The sequence below is a fragment of the Anolis sagrei genome, chromosome 1 (genome assembly GCF_037176765.1).
Source record: "Anolis sagrei isolate rAnoSag1 chromosome 1, rAnoSag1.mat, whole genome shotgun sequence".
In the NCBI taxonomy this organism is placed as follows: Eukaryota; Metazoa; Chordata; class Lepidosauria; order Squamata; family Dactyloidae; genus Anolis; species Anolis sagrei.
This window is the reverse complement of record NC_090021.1, coordinates 236,384,046-236,403,818: the sequence shown is the minus strand read 5'-3', so window position 1 is coordinate 236,403,818 and position 19,773 is coordinate 236,384,046. Positions and strand designations below refer to the sequence as shown.

Below are 19,773 nucleotides of genomic sequence, written 5' to 3'. Positions count from 1 at the left end.
AGAGGACATATTGCTGGGAGATTCCTTATTCTGGGAAGGCACACTGGAACAACCACATTTTCAGGCTCCTCCTAAAGACTGCCAAAGTTGGGGCATGCCTGATGTCCTTGGGGAGTGAGTTCCAGAGTTGAGGGGCCACCACCGAGAAATCCCTCTCCCTTGTCCCCACCAATTGCACCTGCGATAGAGGTGGGAGCATGAGCAGGGCCTCTCCAGATGATCGAAGGGGTCATATGGGTTCGTACACAGAAATGCGGTCACGCAGGTAGGAGGGTCCCAAACTGTTCAGGGCTTATGCTCCAATAAGAACCCGATGTGCCCTAAGATCTTGGGGGACACCCAACTTGGTCTTGGCACCTTCCAAAGGACATGTGATAGAAATACTAGAAGACTCTTCTTGGTGCCTGCTCCCAGTTCTTGGACCTGCTTTCCTAGGAAAACTTAAGGTCCTTCTACACTGTCATATAACATTCAGGTTCTCTTTTTTCAACTGGATTATATGGCAGTGTAGATTCAGGCCCCTTCTAGAATGTCATAAAATCCAGAGTAATAAAGCAGATAATCCACATTATCTACTTTGAACTGGATTATATGTGTCTACATTGCCATATAATCCAGTTCAAAGCAGATAATCTAGATTTTATATGGCAGTGTAGAAGGGGCATAGGATTGCATCCTCCTTGCCATCTTTCTTTCTGCAAATGGAAAATTATATCACAACGTTTAATACTATGGTGTTTTGTTGACTGTTATATTTTATTTTTAATTAAAGTATTTTTTTTCATGTCAGGAGCAACTTGAGAAATTGCTAGCCACTCCTGGTGTGAGAGAATTGGCCATCTGCAAGGATGTTGCTCATGGGATGCCCAGATATTCTGATGTTATACCATCCTTGTGGGAGGCTTCTCTCATGTCCCTGCTTGAGGAGCTGGAGCTGACAGAGGGAGCTCATCCATGCTCTCCCTCTGAGCGTCCAATGGTTTAACTCATTGTGCCACCGCACCGGGGGCTCCAATTAAAGTATTTAAAGCAGGCTTGATTCTATGGATAGTTTATAGCTGTGTTTATAAATAAAAGGTGGTAACAATGATGAAGGTAATGCTGCCTTGGAGACAGTTCCTCTGACTTCATTTGCATTGAAGAAGGAGATCTAATAGACACAGGTTTTTGTGGCCTTCTAAATGTGTCCCAGTTCCCTTTTATTAAAGATACAGGGACCCTGTTCTTTGTTGGAGCCAATTTTCTAGTGAATGGGGTAAGGTTCCATTAACGCATCCTCAGCTTTCTTTTATTGCTGTTTGAAAAACCCTCTACTGGGTCAAAGATATTGAGAAAAGGTGCTTGTTTAAGAGGATAAGAATTGTTCTCAGTAATGCCGAGGAGGGCAGGGTCTTCTGTATTTATGCCTTCCTCGCTGCTGTGTCTCATTTCATGCTGCCTTATGCTTGGCTTCAGGCAGTGCAAATAACTCCCCCTTTGTCACCCTCCTCCGTGCCACTACAGAGTGTAATAAGCAAGGGCTTCCTCTTCCTGCTGACTTTTTGGCAGTTAAATTACACAGCAGCGCCCTGCATTGCTGCTTGTTCTATCCCCTCTCTGAGGTGAAGCCTGCAATTTGCTATGTGAAAGAAAATTGCATTTCTTTCTTCCTGAGGAGACAGGTGGGAACAACAGGCAAGGCAACCATGCAGCTGGAGGCGTTTGCCCTAGAAGCCTGCAACAAGAGACAGTAGCCCTTTGGAGGCATCCATGCCTGCTCAAAATAAAGACCTTCCTGTTCCAGGTCTAACTTTCCCACTGTCCAATACATTGTGGATACTTTGGAGAATTATGTACTTTAAAAAAAGAAACTTTAAAGTAACATATTGACCCAGGAGGCCATTTACACTACATTTTGTAGCACTCTGATTCCACCTTATCTGCCATAGCTGCATCTTCTGACATTTTTTGTTTTGCAATTTGGTGAGGCATTAATTCTGACTTAAAAATTTAAATGACTCCCCTTTAGCTGCAAATCTCTGGGTCTTATTCAGCATGATGATTAGAGTGGGATGATAGCACTATCATTGGATAGTATGAATAGCCCCCTCACTCTTTATTCTGGGGGGGGGGGTGACAGTAGTGGAGCTATTATTGCTCACCCCTCAAAGCTGTATTTGCATAGAAAATTGCCAAGGCCACAGTTATCAATCAATACATACTGTATGTATATCAAATAGATGTTTGAAGTAGTAGTAGTAGTATACCCCTGCTTTCTCTCACAATACTGGTTTTGTGGTTATTGTGAGCCTTCAAGTCAAGTCTGGCTTATGGTGACCCTAAGGCAAGGATATCAGGAAGTGTACTTGGCAAGAAGGAGGTTGCTTCTGAAGCTGACAGCATACAATTTGCACAAGAATTCCATGGTCAGGTGAGGATTCAAACCCTGGTCTCCATTTCCAACTCTCAAACTATAACAATACAGCTAATAGACTTAAAATAGAATTAAACTAATTGTAATATTAATGTAGGCATACACTTAAAAAGAAAAAATGCCACGTAGAATCTATACTACATCAAATATGATGAAGAATTGTTAAGATGGTCTTGCTTCCAATGGCCAATATATCTAATTTTGTCAGAAGTATCAAATGACAAATTCTTTAGATTGACTCCATCAACTGGTTTTAACTGAAACCTAGAAATGAATGTTCCTTCCATAAAAAGCCTCAAGGGTTGTGAATACAAAAATGTCACAAAGACTGTTGTCACAGAAGCCTGTTTTCAGTTCTGCTCTCTCTGTAGCTCAGTGGTTCCCTACGTGTGGCCCATGGACCACCAGTACTAAAATATGGTCCAAAGACTCACCATTACTACACCGTTGCAAAGAGAGCAACTGGTCTCATGAAACCCTCTTAGAGTGCCAAGGTAACAGGGATATCAGGAGGGGAGAGGCTGACTACCCACAAAAGGCACAATAAGAAGCCTCCTGACTGCTGCGTCTCTTCTTCCTCCCCCCTCTCCCTGAGTGGAACAATTCCATATGACACCTTGGTTTCTTCATTTTTAGGCCTGTTCCTTGGGTTATTTGGGGTGCTGATTCAGAAAATTGCATTAGATAGATCACACCAGCTCTAGATGATTAAATATAGTTTTCTGTTGGCAAGCAGATGGTGACTACTGAATGGCATAAGTTTTGTATCAGAAACTAGAGCTGATGCAATCTATCCAATGCAGTTTTCTGAATCAGCACCCCAAATAACTCAACTCAATCTAAAGTTGACCAAAAACTAATTCGTAACTCTTTTGGGACTAATGTTGGAGAGTGGTCCCTGGTCAAAAAAGGCTGGGAACCACTGCTGTAGCTAAAAAGCTCTTTGATCTGTTGGACTCTCCCATGAGCAGAAAGTGGTGGGTGAGTAGATTTTTGCTGATCCTCCTTTCAGCTGCAGCCTTCTGTACCCTCCATCTGCTCCCATTTGTTGGAGACTCCTTTGCAGAAACATGCAAGGTGGTCTGGTGGAATAGAGAAGGTGCAAACAAGCATCTCTTGTTGTTCCCTCCTTGTTGCCTCTCAACAAAAGCCAAGTTATCAACACAAAGCACAGCTCAGACTCAAACTGCAACTTTGCGATATTCCTCCTGCACCATTTAGAAAGGCTACACTCCATAATCTTGAAAATAACCAACATGTTAATTACCCTGCGAAAGGAGTTATGTTACAGTCATAATGAGATGTCTTACATCTTCACTACTGGAAGAACAAAATTCATTATCAGTAACAGGCCTGACTCTACCATTAAGTGGAGGGAGGTAGCTGCCTTAGGCAGCAGCTCACCGGGAGCAGTATATTCATTGTCCCCTACCCCCCGTTGCTGCTCCATGTACAAGCAATTTTCCCTGCTACTTTGCTCAGAGTTCCTGGCATTCAGGACCCACCAGAGCCAGACATTTAGCAGGTAGCAAACTCTGTGTAGTTATGCAATTGCCTATTTTCCATCTGTAAGAGCACTGCACACAACAGAGGAACAGAAAGAGAAGGCTGTTATTCTCTGGTCCAACATCTGGGCTTTCCCATTTCTACTGTGAAAACAGGATTGTGGACTAAATTGGCATTTGGTAATTTTTATGTCTTCTTCCACCTCTTCCACCTCCTTTTCAATTCTTCCCAGCAATATGTAGTAAAACAATATGAGGTGTGATGTCATTATGCTCCTTTGTGGCCATCAGCTGCAATTTTGTTTTATTGAACCATAGATGCTTTCATTTGACTCAACATAGTGCTGCTGATTCTGACATCAATCCTTGTGTCTTCCTCTCTACTAATGGGGATATCAATATATTTGGAGTATTAGAAATCATTCCAGAGAGTGAGAGTCTGGGTATGTGAATCAATGTGTTTCAATTTTGATGACTCCTTGCATCCTCCATCATTTTTGCTCATAAAGGAGATGGAGGTGTGGAGAGAGTTGAAGAAAAAGACTACTTCGGGGACATGACAGCTCGGAGTGAAATATATCAGAGTTAATTATTAATACACGATTATTACGCAGATTAATTTTTAATGCATATTGAGTGCTATTTATCTAGTGTCACAAATGAATATTGCTGAGCTGAAGAAGGCTTCTGAAAGGAGACAATATGAATATATTGTCTCCTTTCAGAACGTGTGCAGATAATTCTCAAAGATTTAAATTCTCATGGATTTAAACTGATTCCAAAGCCCTAAGCAATGTATTAAGAGGGAATGCCTCCAACAGTTAAGGTCCATTCACCAAATGTTTTCTGCTAGAATCCTAAACGAAATTCTTCTGGCCATATTCCATCTGAACAGTGATGCATGCTTCCCATAGAAATAGGGAGATAGATTTGCTCTAGATTTTAGTGCATAATGTATTGGAAAGCCCTTTTAACATTCAAACTAACATCTCGAGTGGATTTGTCAAACCACTGGCATGAAAGTTACAAGTTGTTCATGTCTGAAGCCAGCTTTCTCAAGCCATGTGCCTCATAATCAAAAGAAACACTCCCATTGTCCTTCACAAGCAACATTTCTAGCACATTATATAAGGAAAACAATGTATAAAGCAACCCACAGACGAATGCTCTGTGTTTTCTTATTGTTTAGTTTTAACTTCAAACATACCTCTATATACCTCTAGGTGAGCTGAAGTGTCATTTACTTCAGCTCACCTACCTACCCTTGCAATTTAACCAGTCTTTCACCATAAAAAGGCTTTGTGTTAATAATGTGATTGTTTTAACCTGATGAACCATTGTACTGATATATAAGCCCCCACTTGTGTTTTGTGTTGCTTTCATTTGCCGCATGCAAAATGTTTTTAAGGCTGAACAATCTGGTAGATAATAGAAGGCTTTAGAAAGCTCAGGATCTTGAGTAAGGAAGGATGATTCATCCCAGAAAGCTTGCAGCAGGGCCACCCAGGGGCCTTTCCAAGCGATTATTTTATTGCGCAATAAATGCTCAGTTTGTTTGGTGGGATCCAGATGTCTTTTCCAAAGTAGTCCAGCTGCTGTGGTTGTGGGGAAATCATTTCCTTTTTAAAATGATATTTTAGAGCTTGGAAAAGAGGCAAACAGGAGCGACCCAAAATGGTAAAGGGCTGGAGCAAGTCCCCTGTGAGGAAGGGTTATTGGGGTTTCCAGTTCAGGGAATGGAAGCAGGAACATGAGAGAGAGATGTACACATATGTATCATAGGGTCTTATATACATATACATAATGTGCAAAAGCAAGGGGAAAGCAAGTTTTTGTGTGCCCCTCTTTTGGGGCATATCCACACTGCATGATAGTACTTTGATACTTGTTTAACAATCATGGATGCACTGTATGGAATTCTGAAATCTATACTTCACTGACGTGCTTATTCCTCTGAACTGATGCAGAGAATTCCAAGTACTTTATGAAACAAATAATCACAAGGATCCAGAGAGCAGATGCATGGCAGTTAAAGTGATATCAAAGATTTTATAACTATGTGCTAGACTCCTTCTCTCAAGAAGTAGGAACTGATGATTATCCCTCATTTAGAGTATGGAATGTGTTTTCTCAAGATATGGGCATGACCACCAACCTTGGAAGGAGATTAGATAAACTCATGGTCTTCCTAATGACTGCCCATGGATGCCAGTGGCTAATAGCCATGATAACTACGAGTTTCCAAGATCAGAGGCAGCAAGCCTCTAAATGACAGTTGCTGAGAAATAATAGCAACAGAGAGCTGTTCAACTCCTGCCTGCAGCTTTCCCACAGATGTTTGGAGACCATCTGTGGGAAACTGAATGCTAGACTAGATTGGCTTTGGTATTGTCTAAACATCATATCAGTTATGTTAAAGAGTGCAGTTGGATTGTGGTCATGTTTATCACTTACTGTATATCCCTTAGAGAACTTCTAGGCCATCCCTGGTGGCACAGTGTGTTAAACCCTTGGTCAGCAGTTCAAATCCGGTCAGCAGTTCAAATCTGGACAGAGCAGGTTGAGCTCCCTCTGTCAGCTCCAGCTCCCCATGCAGGAGCATGAGAGAACTCTCCCACAAGGATGGTAAAACATCAAACATCCAGATGGCCCCTGGAAAATGTCCTTGCAGATGGCCAATTCTCTCACACCAGAAGCGACTTGCAGTTTCTCAAGTCACTCCTGACATACAAAAAAGGATCTTCTGTGTATGTATATGTGTGTTGGTCTAGAGCATTTGTGTGATGGTCTGCAGTTCTGGAGACAAAGCTTGAATTCATGCATTGGTCACTGAAGACTACTTGCATACCTTGTGCAAGTCACACTCTCTCAGCCTCAGTGTAAGGCAAAGGCAAAACTCTCTGAAGAAGTCTAACCAAGAAAATTCCATGATAGGTTCACCTTGAGATAATTGAGTCAGAAGATATATGAAGGTGCACAACAAGTAATTTAAGTGTAGAGATCTGTATATATATATGTGTGTGTTGTTGTTGTTGTTGTGTGTCTTCAAATGATTTCCAACAGGGCTACCCAAAGGTGAAATTATCATGGATTTTACTTGGCAAGATTTGTTCAGAGAAAACTTAAGAATGAGAATGATTTATTGGGCTGACAATGGACTGACCTGAACTTGCATAATTTTAATTTTATGACTTGAACTACCGTAATTTTAATTGGATGATTTTATATGTGATATTTTAATGATTGTTTTAAATGCAAATTGTTATTGTAATTGTCTTTTTTGGACATCTAATGGTTGCCGATTGTCAGTGGGGATGAGAAGGGCAGTATTCAAAAGTATGAAATAAAAAAAAATTTGAGACAGTATGACTTGCCCAAGGCCATCCAGTGGGTTTCCATGGCTAAGCAGGGACTCAAACCCTGATCCAGAATCATAGCCCAACACTCAAACAACTGAGTAACAATAATCTATCATCCTCAACCTCATCCTCATTGTCTTTAATTTTTCTCCCAAAATTTCCTCCAGGATTCTCAAATGCAATCAACAACAGCTCGATAAAAACAATACATCACCCTCTGAAGTGCATTGTATAAAATCCTTTAGTTCTGGAAGTGTTTTGTAATGAAAAAGTCTTTACTTGCCAATAAAAGGATAGCAGGGACACTCTTGTGCATATGTGTTTCATAGAATCATAGAATCATAGAATCAAAGAGTTGGAAGAGACCTCATGGGCCATCCAGTCCAACCCCCTGCCAAGAAGCAGGAATATTTCATTCAAATCACCCCTGACAGATGGCCATCCAGCCTCTGTTTAAAAGCTTCCAAAGAAGGAGCCTCCACCACACTCCAGGGCAGAGAGTTCCACTGCTGAACGGCTCTCACAGTCAGGAAGTTCTTCCTCATGTTCAGATGGAATCTCCTCTCTTGTAGTTTGAAGCCATTGTTCCGCGTCCTAGTCTCCAGGGAAGCAGAAAACAAGCTTGCTCCCTCCTCCCTGTGGCTTCCTCTCACATATTTATACATGGCTATCATATCCCCTCTCAGCCTTCTCTTCTTCAGGCTAAACATGCCCAGCTCCTTAAGCCGCTCCTCATAGGACTTGTTCTCCAGACCTTTTATCATTTTAGTCGCTCTCCTCTGGACACATTCCAGCTTGTCAATATCTCTCTTGAATTGTGGTGCCCAGAACTGGACACAATATTCCAGATGTGGTCTAAATTCTTTACTTACTGAAAACTACTCTGCTGTAGCATTCACACATAAGAGTGCAAACCTTTAAAGTGGAAAGAATGGAAGAGATCTTTGTAAAACTCCCCCTGCCCATTGGATCCATACCCTAAACTTAATCCACCTCCTTTATTTTTTAGCTCCCCAGTCACTCTAGCATACACATTCCCTGTTTAACTTTAAAATAGCCAGACCATTGTCTCTCTTGTAGTGAAGATCCTTACACCCTCACTCCAAACTGCAGTCCATTGCTCAGGAAATAAAAATCATGCTATTTCATGGGAATGCATGCTCATGAGCTGCTTTCATTAGAGAAGGAAATACAAAAATGTTCCAAATAGCATTTGTAGCCCATATTCCTTTCTAATGAGGAAGCTCATCTGGTGGCGATGCTTCATGTCAGGCTCTTCAAGGACACAAAGCTCAGGAGAAGACACAAAGACTAGTAATTGAGTAAGGGACTCAAGTCGAAGCTAGATGCCATAGTGCTTTGATTCTGTGTTGAACCTTATTCACCCATATAGGTTCAGCACCTTGGATAGCTCATTTGAATATAATGCCGGGCCATTACACCCCAAACCACAGCAATTATTCATATGGATGGCCCAATGTAGGGTTAGCAGGTAGGTGGAAAAGAACAAGAAAGAGGAAGAATTTCCATTTGACCTTCTCACCCTTCTCCTTTCTTCCATGCCTCTCTTTCTCTCTTGACTATTGTTTTTGACCATCTACATGATATTTTAATAAATATGTGTGTGGGAGGGTTTGAATATCAGAGTTTTCTGATTGCCAGGACTTCCCCCACAGGTTAATGACACTGGGTGGAAAGATGCATTTTCTCTCATTAGTTGATTTTTCCCCCCATTAAATATAATTGGGCATTATGTTACTCCTACCAGGAAAATATGCTGGATAGCTCCATTTGTTCTGGGTGTCATACTGTAGTGTTTTTCAGGTCTGCCTCTCTTATTCAACACCCAACATTAAAAAAACCCACTAAACATAATTTTATATTGATTTAACATCACCTTTTAAAACTATGCAATGCTGTTTAAATTATTCTTATTGTTTAAAACTGCCTTGCATATTAAATTGTTATAATTGATTTTGTTATAAGCTGCCCAGAAATCTTTACAATATGAATCATGGAATACATTATGTGAATAAATAAATAAATATAAATTACAACAATGTTCAATGTACATCTATTCTGGTACACTTCTTTATATTTATGTGTGTTTTACATTACTTTTTAGAACAACCTAAGACAACGCCCATCATAGTACCCTTCTTTATATTTACATGTGTTTTCCTTTATATATTTTTTAGCCATTTAGTCTTTTATCAGAACAACCTAAGACAACACCCATCATCCAAGAGAGCAGTTCATTTGTTACCACAACAGCACAGCTATTGCTATTTGCCATCAAATCAGCTTTGATTTATGATGACCCTGTGGATAAGAGACTCCCAAGAGATCTCAGTTCATGCAAATTCAGAATTGTGGCTTCCTTGATTGAGGTGTTCTACCTGTAATGTGGTCTTTTCCTTTTCCTGTTTCCTTCAGCTTTACCAAGAGTTATTGTCTTTTCTAACGAGTCATGTTGTCTCATGGTATGTGCAAAATACATTAGCCTCAGTTTAGTAATTGTGGTTTCTTGAAAGATTCAGGCATGACTTGTTCTCAAACCCATATAATTGTCTTTTTTGCAGTCTCAGTATCAATGGGTTTCCTCTAGAACTAGATTTCAAATGTGCTGATTCTCTTCCTGTCAGCTGTCTTTACTATTTAGTGTTCAGCTCAACACAGTGGATGCTTTAAATCAGGGGTTCCCAACCCTTTTTTTGACCAGGGATCACTTTGACCAGGGACCACTCTCCAACATTAGTACCAAAAGGGTTATGAATCAGTTTTTGGTCAACTTTAGATTTGGTTTGGTTATTTGGGGTGCTGATTCAGAAAGTTGCATTGAATAGATCACATCAGCTCTAGTTTCTGATACAGAACATATGCCATCCACTAGTTGCCATCTACTCACCCACAGAAAACAAACCACCGACCACCTGCTGCAATGCAACCTGAGCCCTGCCACATGCACAATGGAGGACCTTCTTGCAGCAACACCGGAAGCACTCCAAGTGGCCAGATACTGGTCAAAGGACATTTAACCAGCTACCGAACTCACAAGTTGTGTATTTTTCTGTTTGTTTGCTTTGTTCTGTTGAACTGGTTGTTCTGACACGACAAATAAATAAACCCACAGAAAACGATATTTAATAATCTAGAGCTGATGTGGAAGTAGTAATCTTTTGTGGGTAGTCAGCTTCTCCCCTCCCAACATCCCCATTGCCTCAGCACAAGAAGAGAGTTTTGTGAGACCACTGCTTTAAATGGCTAGTCTATTTACTTATGCTCCTGATCAAATAAGGCTGAAATACTATGGGATCACTCAAAACAGTTTCATCTTTACTTTTCATGTCCATATCAAAGACCCAAAGAAAGTATAACTGATCTATACAGTAATGAGCTGGGTGAAGTTCTTTCACATAGTTAATTTAGTTTCATATATCAAGACCATACAGAATAATGTTTTTCAAGGCTACCTTGTAACAATACCAATGTATAGACTGATTCAGAAGCCCCTATTTTTGGTAAGTGCAAAATATGTGTATGTAGATGTTGTAAAATGTAAAAGTGCTATTAATATATCAAGATAAATGAGTCTTCACAAAGCAGTAGACAAGAAGTCAGATTATATGATTATATGAATGTGTTTCTCAGGGGAAATGCTCAAAGAATATTGAAGAGTATGAAGCTGTTTCTCCGTGCAAAGTTTATGTCATCTTCAATTTTGCATCAAGCACTTGCAGATGAAGGGAACCTTAGATCCTAGGCCTAAAATAGCCTTTATGGCATCACAGTCTAGCCCTGTTGGACTTTCGTTTACTCACCATATGGCAATTAAGCCTCTCCCAAGGCTTAATTACTGTCAGTGAAAGCCTAAGTGTTCTGACACTTTTGGCAACACTGTTCTATCCCTCTCATGACTGGAGTGTGGTCCCTAGGAGCAGTGGCTTCCCTAGGGTTGGTGTAACTCAGTGTGGTAACTCATGGTGTTACCCCCATGGCCTTCCTTCCTTATCAGACCTTATTGTAGCTGAAATGACAGAAAAAATGATAAAATCATATATATCTATGTAAATTTATATCTATATCTATATTTATTTATCTATCTGTCTATCTAGCAGCAGTTGTATCCATGTAGTATATGCAGAGGAAGCCATGTGTTTGTAGTACAAAGAAAACATACTGGAAATTAATCTAAACAAGACAGAGATGCCCCTGGTCAGTGAGAAAAAAGTTTGCAGTTGGGTGTAATCCTGAATTCAACTTTGAACCAGATTTCTACAGTGACCAAGAGGGTTTTACACATTTAAAGCTTTTGCACCATCTGCGTCCCATTCCTTGAGGTGTCAGCTCTGGTCATGGTGGTGAACATTTTAGTTGCATGCACATTATTTTAATGCTCTCTACTTGGGACTGCCTTTTAAAAGTATTTGGAAACTTAACTGGTCCACAAAGCTGTAGCCAGACTGTAAACTAGAGTAGCTAACTTCCCATGATGAAACCAACTCCATTGGCTGACAGCTTGTCTCTGGACACAATTTAAAGAGCCGAGCAGGGCCAGATGAGGTGCTCAAGCTCTGAGATCATCAGGAGAGGCCCTTCTTTCAGTCATGTGGTCATTACAAACATGTTGTTGGGTACATAAGAAATGGCCTTCTCCTTGATGTCTTTCTATCAGCAGGCAATTTTTTTTATTCTGACAGAGTTTTAATAGAGAAAGTTTTAAACGATTGGCTAGTCAATGCTGTATTATTTTAATTGCATGGTTCTAATATTTATTTCTTTTTAAATTGCATTGTGTTGTTTTAACTTGAGACTTGAATTGTTTTTAATACTCTGCATAATTTAATGATATTTTAAATGCTCATTTTGTATATTCTTTGTATACACTTTGTACTATTCTTTTACATTGTGAACTACTTTGAGTTTCAATTTTGAGGAGAAAGCAGGTACAAACAAATGCCATCATTATCGAGTCAGTGCAGTTTCTTTTTCTCTCTCTCTTTCCTGAAACTCTTAAGTAAACTCTGCTTTTCTTTCCTCTTTCTTTTCTGCCTTAATATATATTTAGAATAAAACCTATGTGGGCTTTTCACAATAATGTTTCACTCTTTCCTTTGGCAGAGTATTGTTCATTTACAACATGCTGTTTTTTTTTTCTAAGTGGCTTGAACCATTCCTTTCAGTGCACATTACCTTGGATTTATATCTATTATTTTAATCTTTCACAGCATTTCTTTATCACCTATGATAGCTTAAACCTTCCACGGGAGTCAGTATAGGTAAAATATTGCCTAAATAAGTCAGTGCTGTGTCACTTGCCATTTCACCAGCTCACTTTGCTCTCTGACCCAGGAAAGCACACGAGAGCATCATAGTCCCCCCCTTGTTCCATTTTCAACTCTGAACTTTTCTTGGCAGAATTTCAAGCCTTTCCATTAGCACAGCATGGTTTCATGGCTCTTGGCCTGGTTTCCTGGAGAAGGGTGGCTATGACGTTTTCATATTAGCACGGACAGGTTTCTCTCTTTCAGCAGCTTCATATGTAGTTTATGTACTGTAATTCCAATTTGTCTCTTGTGGCCAGATACAGGGCAACATCAAATGAGGGCAAAAGTCAACCACCTCCTGTGCCTCTGGCAATTGCATGGAAGAGACATGATTTTCACAATTATTACTTATTGTACAGTGGTGAGAGAAGCTGCTCCTGTTGAAATTGCCCTTCTATTCAGCTATAAAAATTACAGGAGCCCCATCCTCCTTTACTTATGGTCATTGTAGACACGGGGAAGATGGGGTGGGGGAGCATGGAATTGATCTGCACTAAAGAACAGTTTATTTTGCAAATGTTATAGTCCAGTGCTGCACAATGGGTTGGTCCAAACCATCTGTTTCCAAACCATCAGCTGCTAGTCTGAGGAGAATTTCCTGGGGGAAAAATGTGATGTCACTCATTGGCATATTAGTGGGGGGCAGGATGTGCTAGTCTTTCATTTGAAATAGCCTCAGAAGCAATGCTGTGTAGTTGGCCCTCCACATTTGCAAGTTTAACATTTGAAGATTTCCTGACATTTTCTAAGTGATAGGGAAGTCAATAGCTCTGGCCTAACCACCTGTAAAAGAGTTAAGCTATTGTAATTAGGGTGAGGTGGTCAATGCAATGGGACTAGTATATAGGTAGTAGTTATACTGAGTAAGTTTGATGAAGCTTGGTTAGAGTTGTTGAGGGATGGATGACAGTTTGGAGAGAGTGTTGAAGAATTGCTGCTGTGAGTAGTGAGAAAAAGAAGCTGTAATGTTTAAATATTTTGTATATACTTCATATACTTCTGCAATAAAGGAGAAATAAAAACCTTCCTGCTTATTTAGGAAAGAACAAAAGTCTTTGCATGTTGTAGTAGAGCCTGTTGAGTAACGTTGCAAGCAGTAGTATGGGTGCCAGAAGGGGGAAAAGGGTTATTTGAGAACAGGAATCTGATGAGGAACAACAGAGAAAAAGGATCTGTGATATACTTATGGCACCTACAGATGAGGACTCATTTGAGGGGTTATCTGGGAATGAAGGATCAATGAGTGAAGGAGAAGAAGGAGACACAATGGATTGAACTAGGGGAAGAAAAAGGGTTACTTGGGAACAGGAATTGGATGAGGAATGGCAAAGAAAGAGGAAAGAGGATATACTTACGGCACCTACAGATGAGATTCATTTGAGAGATTCTCTGGGGATGATGGGTCACAGATTGGGGAAGACAGGGATGACAACGTGGATTGGACTAAGGTAAAGGAAGTGCAAGCTATTTGTGCAGAGCCAACATCTAGTGATACATTTATGGGATTCTTTGGGACTGAAGATTGGTAATCGGGGAATCCAACTGAGTCTTGGGGGATCTAAGTCTTGACAGGAGATGGAGAAGATGATCTCTTTCTTCGATAGAACTACAAGCTGGGTAGATGCGGGGAATGCCGTGGATGTAGCATACCTGGATTTCAGTAAGGCCTTCGACAAGATTCCCCATGACCTTCTGGCAAGGAAACTAGTCCAATGTGGGCTAGGCAAAACTACGGTGAGGTGGATCTGTAATTGGTTAAGTGGACGAACACAGAGAGTGCTCACTAATGCTTCCTCTTCATCTTGGAAAGAAGTGACAAGTGGAGTGCCACAGGGTTCCGTCCTGGGCCCGGTCCTGTTCAACATCTTTATTAATGACTTAGATGAAGGGCTAGAAGGCATGATCATCAAGTTTGCAGACGACACCAAATTGGGAGGGATAGCCAATACTCCAGAGGACAGGAGCAGAATTCAAAACGATCTTGACAGATTAGAGAGATGGGCCAAAACTAACAAAATGAAGTTCAACAGTGACAAATGCAAGATACTCCACTTTGGCAGAAAAAATGAAATGCAAAGATACAGAATGGGGGACGCCTGGCTCGAGAGCAGTACGTGTGAAAAAGATCTTGGAGTCCTCGTGGACAACAAGTTAAACATGAGCCAACAATGTGATGCGGCGGCAAAAAAAGCCAATGGGATTTTGGCCTGCATCAATAGGAGCATAATGTCCAGATCTAAGGAAGTAATGCTACCCCTCTATTCTGCTTTGGTTAGACCACATCTGGAATATTGTGTCCAATTCTGTCCACAATTCAAGAGAGATATTGACAAGCTGGAATGTGTCCAGAGGAGGGCGACTAAAATGATCAAGGGTCTGGAGAACAAGCCCTATGAGGAGCGGCTTAGGGAACTGGGCATGTTTAGCCTGAAGAAGAGAAGGCTGAGAGGAGATATGATAGCCATGTATAAATATGTGAGAGGAAGCCACAGGGAGGAGGGAGCAAGCTTGTTTTCTGCTTCCTTGGAGACTAGGACGCGGAACAATGGCTTCAAACTACAAGAGAGGAGATTCCATCTGAACATGAGGAAGAACTTCCTGACTGTGAGAGCCGTTCAGCAGTGGAACTCTCTGCCCCAGAGTGTGGTGGAGGCTCCTTCTTTGGAAGCTTTTAAGCAGAGGCTGGATGGCCATTTGTCAGGGATGATTTGAATGCAATATTCCTGCTTCTTGGCAGGGGGTTGGACTGGATGGCCCATGAGGTCTCTTCCAACTCTTTGATTCTATGATTCTATGATTCTATGAGGGATGGGCGTAGGACTTCACATGAAGAGTTAGGAGCAGCTGCAAGGGATAATCATGGGGCAGTGGTCAGTTCATCTGATGATGATGATGTGTAGATAAAAGTGGGTTCAGGAATGAGGGATCTTTGCAGAAGGCAAGGTGTTGGTGAACGTTTGTGCATGGGTACTGTCTGGACTTGTTGCTGCCTGTTTCGTGTTTGGCATTGGTTTGGGATCTGCAGGTTACTGTTCTTGATAGTGTGTGCTTTCGACTCGGATTGGATTCTTGTGAGTGTGGATGTCTCCCTTCCTGGACCTTGGACCGGCTTGACTATGACGCTGCTTCTGTGGACTTTGGAGTTTCGCTATTTCGGATTTCTCTTGCTATGACCCTGGACTTTGCCTGACTATGCTTCTCTCCCTGCGGCTTTACTGCTTTTGTTTGCCACTTGCATGCTGTGCCTTCTTTGTGTAACCTCGGAGTACTGTGTTTGATTCGGTTCTTTAATCTGGTTAATCCGGATTATATTTCTGTTTACCTTTTGAACCAGGTTTGGTTTTACATTTGAGTTTTGACCAGAGGCATTGAGTTTAAGTGTCTCTGTGTCCTTTTCCTTTACTTCAATAAACTCTGTTTGGGAACTAACTCTGAGTCTGGCCCTTTAAGGCGTCTGTGATTCCGACATTGCATCTTTTGTTGTTTAAGTAGAAGATAACTACAACTGTGTTTTTGGATACCTGGTTCTTTAACCATAACTAATAGAGTTACTTCTGCAAGAACCCCTGACAAATATGATATCTCTATGCATTTCCATGTCTTTCAAAGTGAGTCTATGGTCAGCTTCAACTAGACGTTGACCGTAGAATCACACTGGGTGACCTAGAATTCACCAGAGAGAGCATTTCTCTAGGGATCTTCAGTCATCAGGCATTGTGCCCAGAAACATGTTGGCAGCCAATGGAGCTGCTGCAACAGAGGCGTTGCCTGCTCCCTGTAGCCAACCCCAGTTATCAGTCTGACTGCTGTGCTTCTGAATGAAGTTTCTGAGCACTTTTAAAAGGCAGCCCCATGTAGAGCACATGACAGTAGTCCAACCAGGATATAACCAAGGCATGTACTGTTGCGGCCAGATCAGATTTCTCCTGGAATGGGTGCAGTTGGTACACTAGCTTTAACTGGCCCTCCAGGTTCAGAGCTGAATCCAGGATTAGCCCCAAATAGCAAACGAAATCTGTCTTTTGACTTACCAGGGGCACCTCCATATTGTCTGGATTAAGCTTCAATTTGTTTGCCCTCATCCAGTCCATTGCAGCTGTCAGGCACTGGTTTGGCACAGGAAAGGCTTCCTAGAGTCCTAGAGATGTTCCTGAGGTGTTTTTTAATTCATGGTTTTCACACTTTCATGGGGGTCCTGTACCCCTAACCCCAGCCTATGTGAAGGACTAACTATAGTCTAATGTATCTTCTATTACAACGCTTTTTTGGGGAGAGTTGAATGCATGCATTTTGCGTCATTTATGAGTTCAGTTTAGAAAGTAACAAAAGCAACATTTCCTGGTGACAGAAATAGATGGAGCAAGTTTTCCCCTCAAGGAAAGCATTTAAGCTTAAATGCATTGTGCTACAGCATCTCTTTACAACAAGCAATTTCTTGTACCCATTGAAGCCCTCTCCATGATAGTTTCTGTAACTTATCAGTGCCATCCTCTGTTTGTCTTCCTGTGCTGCATGTGGGCTCTGCCAAGACATGTTGTACAACAGTGAGGCACATTTTGATGGGCTGTATGCAAACATTTACATAACACCAGTCTCAGTTCAATGTACTCCATGTACAGAGTTTATGTACTTTGTTCCTAAAGGGATGTTGGATCTGCTCTACATTGGACCTCCTGTCCTTGGTATTCCCAAGTGAAAAGACAGTAAAATTGCTGATTCTGGCATTGATAATAATTCTCAGATCTCTCTGCCTTCCAATATAAAGGCTCCAGCATCTTGCTCTTGAGAGTTTATGGGAGAACTGTATTGCTCTAATGAATTAAAACAGTTCAAATCCTAGAGTCTGTATTATGACAGATCTACATCTTGGGAAAGTATCCTATATGGATCCACCTATTCAGGATCCCTGTCAGTTCTGTAAGTCAGCTTGGGAACCTCCTATAGGTACCGTAATGGAAGTATTCCCCATTGTCATGATTGCCATCCTTTTGCAGCCATAGGAACTTGTGTTATTTGAACTCTAATTTAGGGTTAGCGATCGTGTGGCTTTCCAGCTGTGGTTGAACTGCAAATCCTATTATACTGAGAATCAGGATCATGTAACATGTGAAGAATTATGTACTCCCAAATTCTCTTTTAAGTCATCCTGGCCAAATGCCTTCTGATTTCTTCAAACCAGAAGTGGATTTGCTCCTGTTTTTCATTTCATTTTTGTTTTGCATTTTGACCATCTATGAGGCCTCTGGAGGGTCCCTAGGGCAGAAAACTGGCTTCTGCATGTAATGGAGTTGGTCAGCCCTGTTGTACATCCCCCTAGCATGTAAATGCACCTTAAAAGTGCCGTCCTGATCTATTCCGATTGCTTTATTTTTGACGGCATTTGCAATGGGAGCATCACTTAACAATGGTTGCTTCTATAAGTTTCAAGGAAGGAGGGGGACCAGCAACATTCTAGCGATGCGATAATTATTCTACAGAGAGCCATGCAGCTGGCATGTTAGAAAATCATAAAGCACACTAATTAGCGTTCTGGGGTTCTCTGTGCTGCTCTGCAATAAGCCTTGCCCTGTACAAGCTGAGGACATGCATGAATCTTTGAGATAGCAGAAGGGGCAGCCTTGCTGTGGTCTCTCTGCCTGATCTCTTTGCTTGAAATTCTCAAGACATATATGAAAAGAAGAAGAGGCTGTGTATGTTTCTATGGACCTAATCACATTGAGATCCTGAAGCCAGGGAATGGCGGGAGCATTTGTTGGGCAGCAAGAAAAACTGGGGAGAACATGGATGAGCTTCCTCTGTCAGCTCCAGCTCCCCAGAAGCCTCCCACGGGGATGGTAAAACATCAAAACATTGAGATATCCCAGGCAATGTCCTTGCAGACGGCCCATTCTTTCACACCAGAAGCGACTTGCAGTTTCTCAAATCACTCCTGACATTAAAAAAAAATCCGACCAGTGCTTTAAAAAAAAAATCTGATTGTAAAGGGTACTGGTATATTTTTCCCAATGTGTTAGGAAGCAGCGCCATGTAAGCATCTCTTAAGTAAGAAAGCCCTCGACAAAGAAGATCTTTTTTGAAAAGTCTTTTTATACCCACTCAGCCCCCTTTTTTTTCTCCTTATCCTCTACATGCTAGATGTTTCTTAACTGCATCAGCATTGAGAAGATAGTATAGAAGGGCAGAATAAACACTTTTTCCTCTCAGGTTGCACCGGCAGGTCCAGTATAACCAATGCAATAAAGTTTGGGCTGGGGAAGAATGGGTTTTTACTTTAGCCACTCATACCATAGCTGTGCAAATCTGCCTAAAATAGACCAGGTAAACAGGCAGGTACCACCAGAATGCTTTATGAGCAGCAAAACAGCGAGAAGGAGATGAGCAGATAAACTGTGTCACCAGTTATCCCCAGCATGTTAAAAACAAAAAACACACATTTGGCCTCTGAAATATAAATCATAATAAAAGTGGTGAAAGAAAGAACATGTATCCCTGGATGCATTTTCAAAGAAGCTTTCAGGACATGTCTAAAAGGTTCAAAACATTTTTGTTTGTTTTTTTCAAGGTTTATCTAAACCAGGGTTTCTTCATTCTACAAGTGTGTGTTGTTTATTTTGAATGATAAAACTTTGCTGAAACAGATCAAACTGATCATCTTTTTAAATGTTTTGATTGAGAAATTGCAAGGAATAATAGACAGAAAATATATGTGTATTTAAAACACAGAGACACAAAACAAAGGCAATAACAATAAATGATACATCAAACTACTCTTCTTGTTTATGGTGTTGGAACCTATCCCATGTTGTTTCTATCTCTGCTACCAAATTTTCTGTCAAATGGTAATTGCCATCTACTTTGTGAACAGTGATGCGTCTGTATTTGTTCAGCACCGGCTGCTATTCTGTCTTTATTTTTTTTCTTTATTTCCTGAATAGTTGTTGCAAACAGTCAGCCAGTAGCTTATGGACCAGCACTGGTCCCATGGACTACTATTCTGAATTTAACTTCATTGGGCAAACTGCACCCAAGACTAGGTCCTACCTTCCCTTTCCATCATTTGTATTGCGCAAGCTGGGGTGATTGAACTGAATGGAGACAATTGAGAAAGGAAGTAAATAAATGGCACACAGTTCCAATAGGAGCTAAAAAAACCTGGACAAAGAACCTGC

At 41.1% G+C, this 19,773-nt stretch overlaps 1 protein-coding gene across 8 annotated transcripts in view; it reads left to right on the top strand.

Annotated features, from left to right (window-relative positions):
• The window catches only part of SYT7 (synaptotagmin 7), a 274,392-nt gene that overhangs the window by 137,266 nt on the left and 117,353 nt on the right, over positions 1 to 19,773 (top strand). The window lies entirely within an intron of this gene.